At 47.3% G+C, this 19,524-nt stretch overlaps 1 protein-coding gene across 1 annotated transcript in view; it reads right to left on the reverse strand.

The window, feature by feature from the left end:
* PRICKLE2 (prickle planar cell polarity protein 2) overlaps positions 1-19,524 on the reverse strand; it is an 89,165-nt gene extending 69,641 nt beyond the window's left edge. The window contains exon 1 of the mRNA XM_010718673.3: positions 19,448-19,524. The gene's annotated coding sequence lies outside the window, so the exon portion shown is untranslated. The remainder of the gene's footprint in view (positions 1-19,447) is intronic.

Genomic DNA, 19,524 nt, shown 5'->3' on the forward strand with positions numbered 1-19,524 from the left:
TGGCGGCCTGGGTCTCCACTCAGATCAGAACACATCAGAACACCCTGATCAGTCCCCGCTTTTCAGCCTTGGTCCTTTATCCCCTTACGAAAGCCCGCTCTGCAGAATTTAATTGGGTATATTCTAAAATATCAGCTTTGTTTCTTCACCAATAAAGCAGAAAGCCACTCTCTCACATGTTTATTTGAAATAGGGATTTAGTGAGTATTAAACGCTCCCCTCTTAGCTAAAGTTCCAGGCCAGGATTTAAGTATCTGTGTTACAAGACGAATTTGAGTTTTAACTCGCAGTAAGCACATTCTAAAAATGGAATAAAATAATGAAATCCATGTGCAAATCTCTGCCCCCCCGGTAACCCTCGTGACCCAAATACAGCCCAAACTCCGACCTGTGCGGGACGTTCACCTCTGCTCACTGCTTGCTGGAAGGAAAACAAGCCAGAAAGCCAAGACAGAAAACACTCCCTAATTCTGTATTTTCTGCTGATTTCCCTCAGAAGAAGAGAAGGGCAGACCAATGGGGGGATGAACTCAGAGGCCACTTGAAAAGGCCACTTTACACACACTGCATTCTTTATGCATTATTTACATCTCCGCTTGCATCCTGTTTTGATGTAAATCCTACTTCACTGCTGTCTGCAAAACTAGCAAAACTAGCAAATTCCTGCAGATCTGGCAAAGCACTTAACACTGCTTAGCTCCAAGCCCAGCAGCTGCTCAATGGGGCTATTCACAGACAGCTCTTCTTGCACCCAGAGGTGCTGAGCTGCTTTCCCAGATCCCAGAGCAGTACCTAAGCCAGGCAGATTATTTCCACCTATGCCCTTTGACTGCAAGTGACAATGGCAAAACCAAGCAAATCAAGCAGAATATGATGAGTGTGATTCGTTTTGAGCTGGTTGCCTGAAGGCAGCTGTGGCTGAGCACAAGTAATGGGCAGCCAAGGATAGGATTGCTGATCCCAGCCCAGCTCGCTGCCAGAGAGGTCAAGTGGTATTATTCTGTGTATTCCTGGAAAATACTTGAGATGAGCTTCATACCAGTCATTGGGTTATCATCTCATGTCTGGTTTCTTTTTTCTTTTTTTAATAAGAAAAAAAAAAGGAAGAACTGTAGCTTTTTACATCCACTGAATCAAACTCCTTATAATTAGGGCTGCTGGTTTCCGTGGCAACAAGGATCTTACTCCTTTTTATGTGAAATAAAGAAAGAATAGCTACAATCCAGCTGTCCGCATGGCCTGGGCAGTGCAGCCAGCAGAGGGACAGCACTGCAGGGCGGATCCGCTCTGCTCCTGGCAGCACTGTGCTGAAGGGGGATGCACACTGAAATACCCAATCTTTGGCCAAAATCACAGTGAGAAGTTGACAGTGATTTCTCCATCCTTCGTCCCCTTGCCCATGGACATCACCAGTGCTGCTCTTTCTGGAAGAGCAGCATTGCTCCCACCCTTCCCCAAGGGCTCCACAAGCTCCTCTGCGATGACTTCACCTATAATAACAACTTCCAGAGCCCAGTGTGCTCCAGAGGAAAATAAACTCCAGTTATTTTTTCCTTTTATAGCACTCTTATTTTAAGAATTTGATGTGGGTGGAAAAGAAAAGACACACCTATCGTGGCTGGAATAAAGCGCTGGGCATGATGTGGCTCTGGCAAGCAGGGAAGTGAATCACAAGAGATCCGCACCGACTTTCTGAAGTAGTAATTTGCCTGGGCCAGGCTGCTGTCACAGATGCTGCTGTTTTTATGTGTAATTTTGTGCTGCTTTTTCAAACATGCAAAGAAAAAAACAGCAATGTAATAATTCTCAACAGCATGCCTGCATTGCTCTGCACATTGCTGACGACAAACACGTGTAAGAAAAAAATAAAACCCATATTAAATGCTGAGAAGTACAGCTGCAGAGCTCAGTTTGGGGAAAAGAAATGTTTGAGCAAAAGTGGGTGACCACGGACACAGCTTGCCTCGACACCCTTGTGTGCAAAGGGGAATCAAAGCCAGCATCGTTTTCTGCATCAGCATGTGGCAGATAACACCGCTGCCGACTGAGCCTGATTTTATTTCACAAATCAATACTGAACGCTTAAGAACAGAGCTGGCTGGAAAAGGCTTTGTTTGTGGATTTCCATGAGGAGAAAGCAAATTTTCTGTTATAAGTTCAATGCTGACATTTCAAACGAGCAAGCTGACTTTCAACCAAAAGCTCGGGACCTGAACAGCTGAGATGGCCAAAAGCCCACAGATCTCCTCTGAGAAGCTGGACCTGGTGATGTTCCAGGTGGTTTCTCCCCCTCTTCCTATTTCTGGAAACACCACACTGAAGCTTGTACAGATAGCAGCTTACAGGGTCATGCACTGGGATGTCCCCTCTAGACATCGTGCACCCCACGCACATCAGTTGCTCCAAAAGTAATACAAATAATACAATAACACTATCTGATAGAGCAAATTCTCAGCTATAACACACTACTTTTCAACATAGTCACTACCATTATCTGTGCATTTTCACCGGTGATGAACAAGAGCCTGCATGGCATGCTCATAAAAATCTGCACCAGTTTAGGCAGATACAGTTTCACAGCTGCTATGATGGTGCTGTTGCTAGGAAAATACTGCCCTTGCAGTCCAACTTTCCCTGTGCTACCATCCACTGATTGATCTTCATAGCTTTCAGCAAGTGCTGATGAATGTCAGTGGGTGCCATTCCACATGGAGGAATTCAGTTCCAGACCTTTGCTTCTTCAAGTGCACTTCCATCTCAGACATTGCCTCTCTGCAGCCATCTGTTGCATGGCAACAAAGTAAAACAGGATATTGGCAGGAAGGTTCAACCTCTGCTGCCATACCACCAACATCCACCTCTGATGTTGTGGGCCAATATAATAAAATAGGAGGCATTACTTTTGGAGCAGCACTTGTACGTGAGAACCCCAGCTGGGTAGGTCCCTTCCCTTGCTCCTCTGTTTCCCCAACCCCACGCAGCCCCAAGATCTGCTGCAGAAAGCCATCCAGCTCTGAAGAACAACAGAACGAGGAGCGACACCAAAAGGAGCTCTGAGTGCCAGCAGTGAGCGTGGATTCTCAAGGAGAATGGGCAGCTCATGGGACAGAAAAGCACCTGGGGTTAAGAACTGCTCTGAGTCGTACCTGGCTTGGAAAGTCCCTGAGCAGCCCATGTTCTGGGTGGGGAAAGCAACTCAAAGCCATCAGCACTGCTCCCTGCTCCCCACCAACCACACTGCGCCCTGACTCACCGCCTCTCCCTGCTCCCAGACAGCATCGTGCTCCAAGAACCACAGCCATGGGATTGCTGTTTGTCTAGGCTTGGACACCAGAGCTTCAGTAGAAAGAACAGAAACCCTACATTGGAGGAGTCATTCCCTTTGCTCCCAGGAACTCGACAGACCTGTTTCTTCCCCTGAAGCTCTCGCAGGTTACAAGCACCAGGGAAGTTTTGCCAAGGAAGCTTTTCAGCCCAAGCCTGACATTAAATAAAGCTCAGATTCACGGGATGCTCTAAACAAACTCAACAGGGACAGAATGTGGCACGAGGCATTTGCAAAATTCACTTTGGAAGCACGCAGAGGTACTTATAACGATATCCATCCCGATCAAAGTGATTTATATTTTTCACAAGTGAGCAATTCGCTTACTAGGAAAAAGACAAATTTTTAATTCAAATTTCTGTCAAAACAATATTTTCTTGTTGCTATGACAGCTAAAAGGAAAACCTCTTAACTGCAACAAGCAGCTAATGGTATTGCTGCACGTTCCCAGAAGCAGGAGCTTGGGGAAGGAACATGGCCATGTGCATCATTTTTGGCTCTTTGGTTTGATTGGGATTTTTGAAAAGGATAGGCTGAAGCTAAGGAGAAAGGAGTCTCTGTGGAGCTGGGGAGATGTCTACAGACCACTGGAGCCTCATACGCCTGGGACCCAGCAGAGTCCAGGGATGCTCATTGGGTTTTCACATCAGGCACCCATAACTCTCATCACACCGAGATATACGATCCTGGAGGGGAATGACATCTGCTGCCCATCAGTAGATATGGCTGCAATCCAACAGCAATAACAGAAAGGCTGAAATATATAACCGTGTCTTTTCCTTATGTTCCTCCTCCATAGCTACCAACCTCACAATGTGAAAGAAGTGCCCTGATGAATAAATATCTTCTTTTCCTTAGCAACAGTTAGCAACAGTCAAGTCTTTTCTTCTTCTTCTTCTTTTTTTTTTACTTGCTTAAAAGAAACACATCTCGAGCTAACACAGACGATTTAAACGGCAATAAAAATAGTATGTGGGTGTAATCAAAATCGCTGAAACACAAATCACACTTTTTAGCCTGGGTTATTTTAAAGCATGAGTAGAGCTGCCAGTCATCTGTAGGAACGAAGTGGAGAGGGCTGGAGGGGTAAGGAAAAATGCCCCAAGATTTTTGGAAGGACAGCACAGTACTGTCCAAGTAAGCTCTGGAACAGGGATGAGTTCCCAGTGTTTGTCTTCAGTTTTTGCTACAACTTGAGTTGCTGCAACAGATTTATCTGTCTACAAACTGCAGAGGTCTCCAATAGTCAAAAATCTGCTAAATGCATAACCCCAGCACACAGAAAACGTACTCTTTTCACAGCTCTATTCCTTTAACAGTTCATTTAAGACGTCTGCCTTGCATTTTTCCATTTGGTGTTGGGAAAATGTTTTCTTTCACCTGGCTGAGAGCCCAATTCAACAGAAAAAGAAAGCCCTTCCCGTATCCATGGGGCCCCGCACCAGAAGGCATGGGACTAATGTTACCCTGAGCTGGGCACTTCTCATCTTGTATCTTGGCCACCAGATACACAGGGCCCTGCCTTCTGCCCCTCGCCATTCATGGGATCATTTCATCCTCTCTTGGATCACATCTCCCATTGCTGATGCTCTCAGATGGGCAATCCCAAGTCGCCAATCTGCTCCCTGCAGCCCTATGGTATAGGAAACATTTCCCGCAGACATGGATGGCTTGAGTTCTAAATGAAACCTTACTGCTCCTTCTCAACCAAAATAAATATTCCTGATTTTCACACCTTAAAGCCAGCAACAGAAATCACAGCTGTACCACGTAACAAAGCCTGGTTCCTACCCAAAACTAAACAAAGCCAAATACCACTTAATTGCAAAGCAAAACCATGGAGCGCTCGATCACAACACAAATCCTGGCCTTAACCATGGTTCTTTCCACTCCCCAGCCTCGCTCCCAATAGCCCTGTCCCCAAAACTACCACTACGCGGTCCTTTTGATTCAAACCAACGTATAGATGGTCTTTTTCATTAAATCTCCAATAGCTACAAACACCACCTCGCTCACTGCCATCCCACCTGCACAGAGCAACAGCAGCCTGCTGTCAGCCACTTTGGTGTGCACTCCTGTACCACATCACAGATATGGGTGGTAGCCACAGTCACCAACTCACATTATAGGGTAGAAACCTTTGCATGTAGGATTCCTCGTTTCTCTTGTCTTGTCTGGTTTGCAATATACCATGTGCCATCACATCCCCTTGTGTCCCATATCAGAGCACTGATAACACAGTGCTCAAAGGAAAATTTGTTTTAGGGAAATGAGAGGGCTTGGCAGTTCAGTGGGGAAATAATGCTCTGCAGGACACCTGGCTGCAGGGGACACGTGGGCAGGTGAGGGAGATGGTAATGGAGTTGGGCAGCTCCGATGCACCGAGCTTTTATTTCTCTGGAGACCCAGGGAGATAACAGCATTTGGTTCCTTCTCTCTGACTCTTTCAGGATAAAGATTGTTTCAATTTTATTTATTTATTTTAAACTGGAGCTCAAGATTGCAGAAGGCAGCTGAAAAAGCCCAGCTCCTCCGGTTGAAACTGCATTAACAACACAATCCCTTCCCTATCCTGCTTTAGGCCAATAAAGGAAATACTTCAGGTGCTTTTGAGAATGAGAATACTCTCATGGGCTTCAGAGAAGGAGAAGCCTGTGACAGAGGCTGTGATTCACTGGGGGCCAGTTCCCATCACACCTAAGGTCAGGACACTGTACTGCCCACTGCGGGGCCTATGTAGGTGTACAGCCACAGTGATTGACGGGATGGTGTCAGACTGCACCAACCAAGCTTTATGCTTTCCTATAATATGTAGATATTTAAATCCCTAAGCCTGAAGTGAAAGAATTTAGAAGATCCAGCTATAAGAGATCTGCTCCCAAATCCTCATCGCTTTTCAATGCAAGTCTCATGCACATTATGCTCTTTCTGCATTGAATGTGCCCTAAAGGTGGGGATTAGGCAGGCATTTGATTATGCCTTTTATGTTTATAGCAATTCACTTCCAAACCTTTACTAACTTTAATTAAATGCTACATTTTCACTGCCTTGTCCTGAATTGAGAGAGAGCAGGAGAGGAAAATCTGTCCTCAAACAGAATTCGTATTTCTAAAGCACCTTTTTCTGTGCAAGCACCTTGGGGCTATTGCATAAAAGCATTCTGAACTGCCTTAAGAAGTATCGGTGAAGACATCAAAGCAGCTCTAACACCAGGACTCACACAGACCTGAAGACATTTAAGATCACATTTGCAAGCAAGAAAAATCCTAGGACAGCTCCTGATAAAGCCAACCATGGATCTCTTCAAAAGGTGGACACTGGGAGAGCGAGAGCAGCCAAGCTCAGCAGCAAACACCATCACCTTGGAGGAAGCTCATAGAAGGGGGTTGGGGATTGAAGAGCATGGTGGTCTGCACAGCATTTGGTGCAGGCCCGTGTCCTATTTCTGAGCCCCATTCTCCATAATAGCATTATCTAGCTGTGGATGTCCCTGTTCATTGCAGGGAAGTTGGACTAAATGACTTTTAAAGGTCCCTTCCAACTCAAACATTTCTGTGATTCTATGATCATCACTTCCCTGTGAGACCAGGCAGGAGCCAAGTGGTCCCAGCAAGGAGAGGGGATAGATGGTTGATTTGGACTAAATTGTAACTGCAGCTTAGAAATCAGGATTTTACCCTATTTTAAAATCTGGGTAGAGAAGAAAGCACTCTCAGGAACAGTAGTCAGATCAGAACTCTATGGATCTCATATGATCAGCTGAGCCTGCCCTTTGAGGCCAAGATAGAAGAATGACATCAAATTTTTATCAGTGAAGAAATTCACGCTTAGCTTGAGCAGCAGCACATCTCTGCAGCCCATTGGAACAAATCCACGCTGCACAAGGAGAATACTAAAAAGCCTCAGTTAAAATCTCACCGGACAGCCAGCGCCAAGGTTGAAGCTGCAGACAACTCTGCAGAAAAGCAAAAAAACATTGAATCTGGAACGAGATCCTCATTTGTTCTGCTATTCCCCAAACCTGTGTGTCTTAAATGATACACAGGCGCTAGCGATGCTGCACCTAGGTCACAATTTCCCCACCCTATGTGCTTGAGGGCAGCAAAATGAGAAAGATCTCTGTAGCTGTGGATGGTGCATGAAATCCACCCAAGCAGACAGCTCACCCTGAGCGATCACAGCCTGCTTGAAGACCCCAAACAGCTTTGGGGGGATTTGAATCATTGATAAGCCTTGAGCTCACCCTCGGGGCCGGTCTGAAATTTCACTTGTTGGGTTGCCATGGTTAGAAACACAGTGAGAGTGTGCACCGTCACCATGCTGCAAACCTATCCATTGCTTAAATCAAAACAGCTTAACTTTTCCTGGCTTGCATAAAGGCATTTCCCAGTGAGAACCACCATCAAGACAGATTTTGGCCTTTTAGCTGCACTTCTTGCCATCAAAAAGCATTAGGAAGATGTAAAGCTGTATTTTACCTAACCTAAAATGCCTATAAAAGGCCAAATACTTTTCGTTTGAAGTCTGTCATCGCCTGCCTTGTGCTGAAGACCACATGTCAGGTCCCTGAGAAACTCAGGGCACGTCTCCCACCAACCTCCCCAGGGCCAGGATCCCACCCAGACCTGGAGGAGTTCGGGCCAAAACGAAAGCTTAGACAGTTCCTGCATGCACTCAGAGAGTGGCTGGAGGAAAAGCCAGCACTTAACAGCGCTAGCAGCCCTGCAAAATTTTACAATACACAACTCTCGCGTTAGAGGATACATTTCTTTCTTCATAAAATATATTGGGCCTTTCCACCAACTCCCTTTATTGGTCCATTTGGCTACTTGCTCCTTTTATGAACTACTCAAGTTCCAGCATCATCTGGAAAAGCCCAAAAGGCAAAACGACGTGCAGGACCCCCTTAAACACATCTCTGCCACCAGGATTTGGGCACCACGTGTAAAGGCAGAGAGGACAGGAGCCAACAGACAGGGCAGCTGGGCTTCAACACCCGAAAGCAACGCACAGCACCTTTTAAATTCATTTCTTCTTACTGTCTGCAAGCTCCTCGAGCTGCAAAGTTGATACAAATGCTCCAAACCACAGTGCTTTCACCTCGGTGCAAAATCCACTCGGTAGCCAACAAGTGGTTAAGGCCGGGGATGGTTTTTAGCAGCCTTCTATAGCTCTTCCATGGGGGTCCTTTAATGGCTACAGTTAAAGAGCAATCTTGCACGAAGGTCCACACGCTAACATAACAACATATTTTAATGGTGTATTTAAGTAGTTTCATTTCATTTCGTTCATAGCTTATTGACATTGGCTAAGGTGAGTCGTGAGGCTCAAAGGTTGCTCCTACAATGCTGGCTGCCCACAAGTGCGCTCTCTCCAACTGCACACTGCCAAATCTGTGCTAATGATGCAAAGCTCCTGCAAAACATCTTGTAACCCTCATTTCCCACTGAGCTGCCTGCCCAAAGCGGGATAATGATCAGCAAAGCCTATAAGATAGGCAAAACCAAGCAGCATGGGTACATGGTGGGGTTCTAGCTGTGCTGTGATATTGTTCTTCTGCTCTTTGTCCCTGTCCTGAAGCTGCGGGGGTTGAATCCCAGTTAGCTTAGGGACATCTGACTGGTGAGATGTTGCCCAGCTGATTGCATAGCTCCAAAATGTGTAGAACAGGAATTGGTCTAACAAGTCTGATCCCATCCACAGCCCAGCAAGGTCTCCAGGAACACTGCCCAGGGATAATTATCAGTATTCATCAATGTAACTGCAATTTTACCCAAGTGAGAAGGGGCTCTGCAGTACACCAGCAGTTGCACCCTCATGTGCGTCATGCCTGAGCTGCACCAAGGTCTTACTAAACATTCAGACAAAGATGAATGCTGCTCGCAACAACCCCATACAGACTGCTTACAGCTACTGCCTTCCCATCACAGAGCTTGCTTACAAAACCCCTACCACTAATCTTGGGTTACTCCCTAACATCCAAACCTTAATTAGTACCTGTTACAATAAGGCCCCTCCAACATTCCCACATTTCTCTAATCTCCACACTGCACAACACCCAATGGCAAAATCCACCTTGCTGTGTGCTTGGAATTTGTTGGTTATCTCCAACCTCATGCCCTCTCACACTGCTTGCTGACCTGTATTTCACACAGAGATGTCAACATGTCCACCTCTTGCAGTACTGCTGTCAGTGATTCAGATTAACCCAACCCAAATACCAGGCTCTGAGCACCTGATCAAGCTGTAGATGTCCCTGCACTGGAGTTGGAACAGATGGCCTTTAAGGGTCCTTTCCAATTCAAATGACTCTATGATAAGTAGCTCACTGGGGATGACACAGGACATCTGAATTCCTCAAGAATTAACAACTGAAAACTCAAAAGTTAATCTCTAGACTGTGATTGCAAGCTTGCTACCCTTTACTACCCAGGGCCTCTTCTTCTTGCCTTCCCACACTGAGCATGGAACAACACAGCATGCACCCCATCCATCTCCAGCAACATCACAAGCATTTCAGTTTTATATTACATGCTAGGATTATTTTTATATATGCGCCACCCTACATCTTTTTATATGCACACACACACATATAACCAAAACACACACACACAGTATTTAATATCTGCAAAACAGAACGCGAGCCCCGTGGTTTTCTCCATGAGCCTCCCAGCTCAGCAACACCGAGTGCCCTCTGCTGTACAAGACGACAAATGCTTCTTTACTTAAAGAGGAGATTGTTATTATTTCAAATACGTGTACCTCCACGTAGGATAAAACATTTGTTAAAATGATGTGCAACCACCTCGAGTGCAACATGCAGAACTAATGCCATGAGGTCGCTGCTGTCGGGCACCGAAGGGCTCATGGTGTTCCCTCTAGGGCACATCAGCACAAAGTAAATAGCCTGTGCTCAACTGCATGGTGTACACTTCAAAAATGTTTTATTTATATGTTTGAAAATAGCTGAAGGAAATCAGAGCAAACAATATAGCTTTATCATCCAGGCGTTTATCAGATAGCCTTCACGCTTCGGTGAATCCCACACCTATTAGAGGTACACGCTGGAACCATCAAATGGAAACATGAAATCATTTTTCTTTTGTTAAACACCATTGTTCCTGCTACTGGAAGGAAAGATAATATTAAAACATATTCAAATGTATGTATTGGAAACCTCTACATCCTGTAATAAATTATGCACTTGATATTAAAAATCTGAGCTACACTGCACATACTTGACTTCAGAATATTAACTTTTATTGTCTTCTCACTTCCCAGCTCCTCTCCAACCTGACATTTAAAGGGGCCGAACTACCAGCCCATGGCCTTATTAAATCCAAAAACAGATTTAATAAGGCACAGACCAGTCTTGGTGATGAATGTTACCATTTGTTTGGCACGTGAGCAGGGAAAGCTGATCACCCCTGTCCTCCTCTGCCTGCAGGTTCCTTACACGTTGGGCAGCCTTGAGCAACAACCTGCTTCCAGCAGGGCTGTGGCCTTTGCAAGAATGGTGCTTAAAGCTGCACAGCATCCAGAAATCCCAGCTGCCTGCCTGTGCTCCTGCTGGAAGGACTCCATTCCCAACAAAGGCGGTCGCTTTCCAGCCAACATTTCCTAGAGGTGGCAGCACCCTCAAAACTGTCCTTCTCTTCTGCCTTCTTGTAAATGTGTTCAGATTAAGCTGATCAAAAAGGGCAACCTGATCAAGCTGTAGGTGTTCCTGTTCATTGCAGAGGAATTGGACCAGATGGCCTTTAAAGGTCCCTTCCAACTCAAACAGTTCTGTGACTCCATGAAAAATACTCATTTTTTTCATTTAAATTAGACCATCCATCAATACTTTCCCCCAACAAAAAGTTGGTATCTTTAACAACTTTTCAGCTTGTTCATCTAAGTGATTCTTGTCCTAGTTTCCCCATCTTGGTTGTAGGCCAAGCATCACTGGCTGAGCCAAAGGGAGCATAAAAGCATCTTTCTAAGACGCTATAAAAAGGAAGAATTGGATCCTGGAAGCCTATTCACTGTCATGCCTTAGGTATTTAAGGATCAAACACACATTTGTGAGATGACAGAAGGTGAAAGGTGGCTTTGAGACTTCTTGGCATCTAAGGAACCCTCTGAAAACATCTTTTTAGAGCGCAGAACACAGGCACAGCAACGCATCCCCATGGCCACAGCAGGGGACAGAAGTGTGGATGGTCACTGCTGGAGCCACACCGGGCACACCGCAAAGCAAACAGCTGAAGGCAGGGAAACAGGACGCACCCTGCACACACTGGGGAAGTTTCCTATGGTTACTGCTGCCATGGAAATATTTTTTTGTTGGCCCGCTCTAAATAATACCTCTCTCTTTGGCTATAGCGCGTTCCTCGTGAGGGTGAGACTGAAGAGATGCACGCACTATCAGTTGCGGGGCTTTCCTTCCTCGTTCCCCAGGGCCAATGGGTTGGTTTCAAGAAGAGGAGGAAAAAAAGTGGGGAGGAAGGGAGGGAAAAAAGACAGTGCTTCCTAATTGCTCCCAGCTGCGGCCAAGCAGCTCCAACCCGGCTGCCAGGAGCTGCAGGCAGCTTCCCCAGAACAGCCGAGGGCTCGTGAGCATTAGAACCCCTCGCAGGGACTCCTCCACCCACGTAAGGATTTCAGTAATTACATTTATATACTCTCCTTATCAGTGAGAGCAGCCATTATGTCTTTTATCGCCACAGCAGCAGCATCCACACAAGGGCAATGGATAGGGGATGAAATATTTGCTGCGACGGCAGAGCACAAAGTGCCTCCCTCGGTGGTGAGAATAGTAATTGCGATCCTTAGCACTCGGAGTGCTAAGCTCCAGCATCAGGGCCCTGCAGAGAGCCACGCAAGGGGGAAGAAATGGCCTCTCCGATGGCAGAGAGCACCCTGAATTTCTTATGGATCTATTTTGTTAAATCTGAGGACAGCTCTGGCCATTGGGGTTTCCCTGAGATAAAGGCTCGTAACAACACTGGCCATGCTCACCCCGTAATCAGCTTCCCTCGCGTTGGACAATCCTGCTAACATTACAAATTCCTCCAACATTAGATAGCGACCACAGAGCAGAAAGATGGGGAAGAATCCTCAGGCCCAGGTTTCCTGGGAGTTTGTTCATCAGAGAAAAAATAAGCATCCAAACGAGCATCATCATGAACTGCAAAACCATCTGCCCAAGAGCCAGGCTGATGCTATCTGCAATCCTTAAGCTGGGTGATATACTTACAAGGCAGACAATGAAAAGGCAATTGATTATTTGAAGAGTGACTCAGTGATATAATAAGGATGGATTACTGGGGCCGGAGGGTGGGGAGCCTGAACAGAATAAAGGGCTGCCGATTGACTTTTTAAAGGCAAACAGGGAACAAAAAACAAGAGAAACTCTCCAAAGGGCTGAGCAGCTCTTGACAGCAGAGGAAGGCATTCGTCCCTCAGCTCCTCCCCCGTTTTTGACGCGCCCCATTACTTGGGCTGGAGGCTGCAGGGAGCACAGCACCTTGCCCACTCAGCTGCGGAGAGCTGTTAAATCAGTGCACCACCTCCCACTAAACCACATGCAAGGTGGCACCCGAATTTGTAGCTGTAGCCTCCAGCACCGACAGCTGTCAGGAAGGAAATCCCTCATGCAAGCCCATCTATCCCGGCCATGTGCTTTGTGAGCTCTGTCTTGGGTGATTTCACCTGGGATGGAGATGTGCTTGGTGATGACAATCAGCTCAGTGATGCAGCTGGCGGTTGGACCCAGGCACTGAGAAAGGGTGGCTGCTGCCCTGCTGACATCGGGAGGGCAGGACACCCACATTCACGCTCACACCAGGCAGGGAGTACAGGAGCATCTCACTTGTTGCATGCTGAGATGCAGCTGTGGGCATTTTTCCAAACAAAAAGTGCAAACAAACAACAATAAAAAAATCCCACAAAATAAAACTTCACACTTAAAAATAATTGTTTAGACTAAGAGCAAAATATCAAGTAAAATCAGTGTTTTTCTGCTCTACCCCCTCACTCATCAGGTCCACTTACAATCACAAGAACAGAATGACCCCCCCAAACCAGACTAAACCCCACATCACACTGTTAGCCTTTTTTCACCCCATTCGTAAAACTAGGATTACATGAGGCTGCTTCAAAACATGCAGAAAACATATCTACACAGCACTTTCCTATGAGAAATTTTGCTTTTAGGGCTTTCCTGGGCAGCTCTGCCCACAGCAACTCCAGTTACACCAGCTGCAGACTGGGGCTCCTGTGTTCAGATGAAATTTAATCAAGAAGTGTCCCAGCTCCTTTGAGCTCCTGCAATCCAATCCCCAATGGCTTGTAAAAGACTTCAGACAGTCTCCCTGGGCTCGCCCAGATACAGGCATGTACCTCACCTCTCCTCTGTACATCACATAGAAAAAAAATAAAGAATTTATTTTAGGCTTTTTGCCAGTGACAACACTGCCTGTAATGTTGTGGTGCTATGTTAAAATGGATATGGCGTTTCACAGCCAATACAAACAGGACACCTTATCTGTGCCTGTTGGCTTAGGGGCTGTGTTAGCAGCAGGGTATGACAGCGTGCAAGGGACAGCCAAAAAATTTGGTTGGGAGCCCCCAAACTTCTTTGGGCATTTATGGAAAGAAGGATTATACCAGGGTGAAGCTGGAAAATCCACGGGGATGTTTACACCCCGATGTACCCAAAGCCATATCCTGATGTCATGCTGCCCTTTGACAAAGTACAATGAGACGATGGGCATGATGTGCTCATTGCCCACCCAAGGCAAAGCCCTAGCTTGCATTTGGGAACCTCAACGTGGCTCAAACGCCTTCAGGGAACTCTGCCTCTGCTCCGAGTCTCTCAGAGGAAAATTCAGCCTTGATTTTTCAAATGCTTGCACAACGCTTGCACAAGTGCTTAATCTCACAGATGCAGGCGAGTAGGACAGCTGAAGTCATTTATACCAAGGGAGGTACAGCACAGGTGATGGGCAGCCACCCATCCCAAAAGCTGCCCCAACAGCAGTTGAAGGACACCAGCTTCGGCAGTGAGTCACTGGGCAAGGAACGGCTTCTCCCTGCCCAAACTGCTTACAACAAAAACCCCAAGAACGAGCTCACTCTACCAACCCCAACAATGAGCTCAGAAATCAGCCAGCAGAAACCACTTCTGATTCCTTTGCATCCCTCGATGGGGTGTCCTTGTGGGACAGCCACCCAAAGCCCCATGGGGACTCACCTCTGCAGCAGCACTCCCCTCTGGCACAGCTTTCCCTTTCCTGCAGGCTCCCCGCTGCAAAATGGAAATCTGTACAAAACACCCCAGGCCCCAACACTGCTCACTGGGGAAGCAACGAGAGCGTAAGCCTGTTCAAGATAAGGCATTGCTATTCTCATATCCCCAAAGCCTTTCAAATAAACATACAAGGAAGTGAAGAATATCTGAATCCTAAAGGAGAGAGAGGCACAAAGCATGTTATTCATGAAAGGGAAAAGCTGGGAGCGTGTATGTGAGAGATACATAACCTACTAAAAATGCTGAAAAACATATGGAAGCAATAATCTGTACTTTTTTTTTTTTTGAAGTAGAAACAAATGCTTCAGGATTTGGTGCTATTCGTTCACGTGCTGCATTAGAAATGTATCACTTCTCTGGATGAGGTACTAGTCACCAGTGGGAAGAAGGATGCATACTTGGGCTGCAAGCACACAGCCTCCTGTCACCCCATAGCCGTTTTGCTGGCCTCTACGCAAGGGTGGATCACGTCTGAGGACAGGAACTGTACAAACATGCTGAGCAAAGAACAGAAAAAACACTGCCACTAGCAACTCCCAAGCTACTGTCAACAAAACAGAGGCATGCGATGCAATGCAACCTAGCCACCGCCATCCAGCAACCTACCACATCTCCAAAGTTCTGGTCTACCACTTATTTGGTGGGTTTGCCATACTACACATCTCCTCTTTCCTTGTCCATGGGCTCCTGTGATGCGCCATCACTCAGCACCCTGAGCCGGCATTACCTGGGCTTTATAGAGTCGTTAAGGTTGGAAGAGACCACTAAGATCATCCACAACAACCATCAGCCCAACCCCACTGTGCCCACCAACACACAGCTCTCAGTGCCACATCTACTCTTTTCCCAACGTTCTCCTGCTCCCAGACCTGGCAAGGCCAGATGTCACAAGACTTCTGTAGTAGATGACAATGAAGCAATAAGATACCGTAGCAAAGAAACACCTAAGTAATAACCCAGAATATTGCTGAGTTCTGAGTCAGTTGGCCCAGAAACAGCCGCCCAGGGCCAGGCACGACCTGGGACACGTCAGCCCACATTGCAGTGTGACAGGAACACGCCGAGCAGATCTCCTCACCCCATGTGTTTGCAAGGGACAACAATTACACACGCACAAGAAAAAGAGACGCCAAGAAAAGATGCAAACCAGCAAGGCAGCCTTATGTCATGTTTACTGCTGTTATTTACCACTTCTACAAGTGAGAAGAATAACTATGGCAACAAAGACTTCTCCCAGTGTTCTGAGACAATTGTTAAAATTATCTGCCACAGCGCCTGACTGCCTTCTCTCCGGGAGCTGCAGCACCCTGCTGTCCCTGAGCTCTGCAGCACAGGTGGCTCGTGTCCCCCACACCTCCCAGTACAGCTCTGCTGGATTCAGCCTTCAGCAATCTGGGTTGTGTTGGAGCTGTTTGTCACTTTTAGGGTTTGCACACCCGCACTAATTGCATCAGGCAGCGACTGGCAGTTCCATCCGCCTCCCTTCTCCCAGCCCACCTCTCTGCAGGCTCTTCTCTGTGGGACATTATGCAAAAGACCCTTCTAATGGCCATCCCTTCACCCAACCCCAATGACAGCTTTATTTAAACCAAAGCTTGTTAACAAGCTGAATGGCACACAGCTTAATGTAATGCAGATCTGATTAGAAAACGGCAACCGGACTCCCAAGGAGTTGAAGATTTTTATTGAATTTGATTTCACTTCTCCCACACACAAAGCCACCTTTCAAGTATCAGCCTGCATTAACGGGGATTTCGTTGTGTGTGCCCAATTTCCATCCTCAAGAGCACGGCCCACACAGGTCCTAACATACCTTACTGACAGTCTGCCATAAAATAAAGTGACAGGGTTAGAGGAAGGATTTGCTCTGCTGTTCAGGACATGAGCAATTGCAGGTTGTTCTGGTTGTATCCCTATAGCTGCATCCTTGCAGACTTCACACCCAGGGATGATGGAATGCAACCTTCAGTCTGTTCAGACGTGGCTTGCTTTCTCCTCCTTGGGGTTAAATGATTTAGCACTGAGGATGGAACTTGTGTCTTACAACCAGAGATGGGATCTGGGAGCGCTGAGTGAAAGGAGGCAACGTGTCCTGATCTAACAGTACAGGATCTGCAGCTCCCTGTCTGCAACACGTTATCAAGGGAATTCATCCACCAGCCTGAATGCAAGATCAGAGTTTAAGGGTAAGATTAAGGATATTCAGAAATGTACTCTAAGGCCAGGGATAGTTTTGCATTACTTGGGAATCCTCTTTCATTCTTTTTTTTTTTTTCCCCCCAAATCACAGAGATTGGTTTTATTCTGAAAATACAGCAGTTCTGCAGAATGCAATTTACTTTCAAGTGGTTTGCCTGGCTCAGAAGGATGCCTGTGCTCCTAGGAATGATCAATGCAGCCAACGCTCAAAGCCACCTCTCCATCTGAGCAAAGTGGCTTTTAAGAGAGTATGTGGGCGCAGAAACCTTTGGTGCCTGACAAAGCCATTTGCCTGCCTGATGGACAGATCACACCTAGAATCACAGGTAACGAGGCAATTCAGTCCTGCAGGATCACGTATAGGACAACGTGTACACCAGCAACAGGGATGTGCTTTGGTTTCAGTGCCTACAAGCTCATAAATCCTTTTATTTCTCCCCAAAGCACATCACCAATTCCCATCTTTGAAGAAAAAAGCCCAATCCCCATTTATCAGCAAAATTCCGCTGTTAAAGGATCTTAAAAAGCTTTACGAATCCCCAGTGGTTAATTGATCTGGGTTTGTATCCTTAATCTGCAGATCTCCTTACAGACCATTGTTGTTTTCCAATCCCATTTGGGGAGTTAAAGTGCCTGTGAACATCCCCAGCAGGAGCTGCATGGCCCCATGCATGCAGGGCACTGCTCCTGAGCGTGCTTGGGACGGACGGAATGACTATTACACATCCTGTGCACTAATAAACCATTCACTAGTAAAACATGAGCATCCTTCCTCTCTATTGTGCTTTGGCAAACAAGCTGCCTTTCTGTTTTAATTGCATAATTACTCTTACATCGAGGCAATTAAATGTGAATGCATATGCAGCAGGGCTCAGCCTCACCGTCCCTGGTGCAAGGCGTGCAGCTGGAGCACACCTGCCCCACTGCAGGATGCAGAGCCGAGGGCACTAAAGATGCACACCCAGCCCTATACACTGCTGTCCCAGGTAGGTAACCCCTTCCTTCCTGAGAAGGAACCATCTATTTCAACCCAAATCCACGGTGGGACCCCCAGGGGGCAGCTGTGGGTAGGTGGGTGCTCCCGGCAGGGTGAAGCCTGCTGCTCAAGGGTTCTGCAGGATGCGGCACAGCAGGCAGTGTGCTGCTGCAGAGATCACAACCGCGTCACACATTTGACACCACCCAAGAAGCTCAGTGGCCTTTGATAAGATTGTATCAATTCCCCACTCCATCTTTCTAACCTAAGGGTAACATAACTCGCAGGAAACGCAGCACCTTATTCAGACCAGAGTAAAAATCCCTCTGCTGACCATCCCTTTTCTTTTTATCTTACACTTGAAAGTTCTCCGTGACACTTTAAAGCATTACGAGGTACCTCTGTGACAACACCTGCTGCCCCAGACCTCAGCCATGAAAAAACCTAGGGCAGCTCTTGAAAGCATTTTGTAAGTACTGGGAAAAAGACACTCAGGGGTGACCTCAAAGATCTAACACACGTGGCAGATCCCAATTAGCAGCAGGGCACAGCTCCTGCAGCCAGGAGACACCTTCACCTTCTGAAGGTGTGAGGTGAGGCATGGGACACTCAGATTGGCACCTGTGTAGGGTGGAGGAACAGGGCTCATCCATCACCTCCACTCATCCACCACCTGCAGATGCACCAGCACCATCTCCCAGGGGCAGAGCGCAGCCCATGGGCCCCCCTTCACTGCTCATCTGCAAGGCTGGAGCTTTAGATACAACTCAGCACTAATAAATCAATTCAGTGTCCTTCTCTTTGAGTTGGATCCATGCTTTAATCTGTTGAGATGCAGCTTTGAGAAGTAGGACGTGTGCTAGAAGCATAGCAGATACTGAGGAAATGGGGATAGACTATAAATAAGGCTCTAATAAGGTCACTGAGGGCTCTAAGTCAGTATCAGCTTCTGAAGCCCCCAGCCCAGAATGTTTAATATCGCTAAATCCCAAATCACCTGTGAACTCACAAGATGGGGCTGACCCAGCACGAAGCCAAGGCTCTCAGTGCTCCATTTGCACCGCATTATTGTCTTTATGGAAACACGGGAGAAAAAAATAAGAGGAGATTTGATCTTTCCCACACGCACATCCCCACCCAGCCGGAGGAGAGGGCTCATCCATCTCAATAGCTGTATCACTGCTAGGCATCACCGAAGGGGCAACACCCTGCTGCGGGGCCAGGGGGATGCAGGAGCTCCACGCAGCCACCTGGGAGCACCAACCATGGGTCCCCCACAATGACCTCTTGCCATCCCACTGTTGCTGTTCCCTGCCAGGGTTGCCTGCACGGGGCAGCAGCAGGAGCCCCTGAATGCGGTGCGTAGTATGGAGCAAACCAATTCCCCCAGGGCTGCATCCCACAGCAGGTGCCAGCACAGCCGGGTGCTGCTCCACGGGGCAGAAAGCTCTCACGGGAGATGGAGACCCACCTGTTGAAGCAGGGGAATCGAGACCAACACGAACACTCCCCTAAAAGCCACATTTACACTCCTGAAGATGCTCTGTGGAGCTCCGAAACTCCACGTGGGGGGAGCGCCGGAGGGAGCCCTATCCGGGACGCGGTCTCGCTGCCTCCGAGCGGTGGGGACACGCGTGTCGCCGGGCCTTACCTCCACTTGTGCAGGACGAATCCGGGGCATTGGTCCCCGCAGGTGTTGCAGGGCTGGCCCCGCTCCGGCTCCCCCGG

The sequence above is a fragment of the Meleagris gallopavo genome, chromosome 14 (assembly GCF_000146605.3).
Source record: "Meleagris gallopavo isolate NT-WF06-2002-E0010 breed Aviagen turkey brand Nicholas breeding stock chromosome 14, Turkey_5.1, whole genome shotgun sequence".
Taxonomy (NCBI): Eukaryota; Metazoa; Chordata; class Aves; order Galliformes; family Phasianidae; genus Meleagris; species Meleagris gallopavo.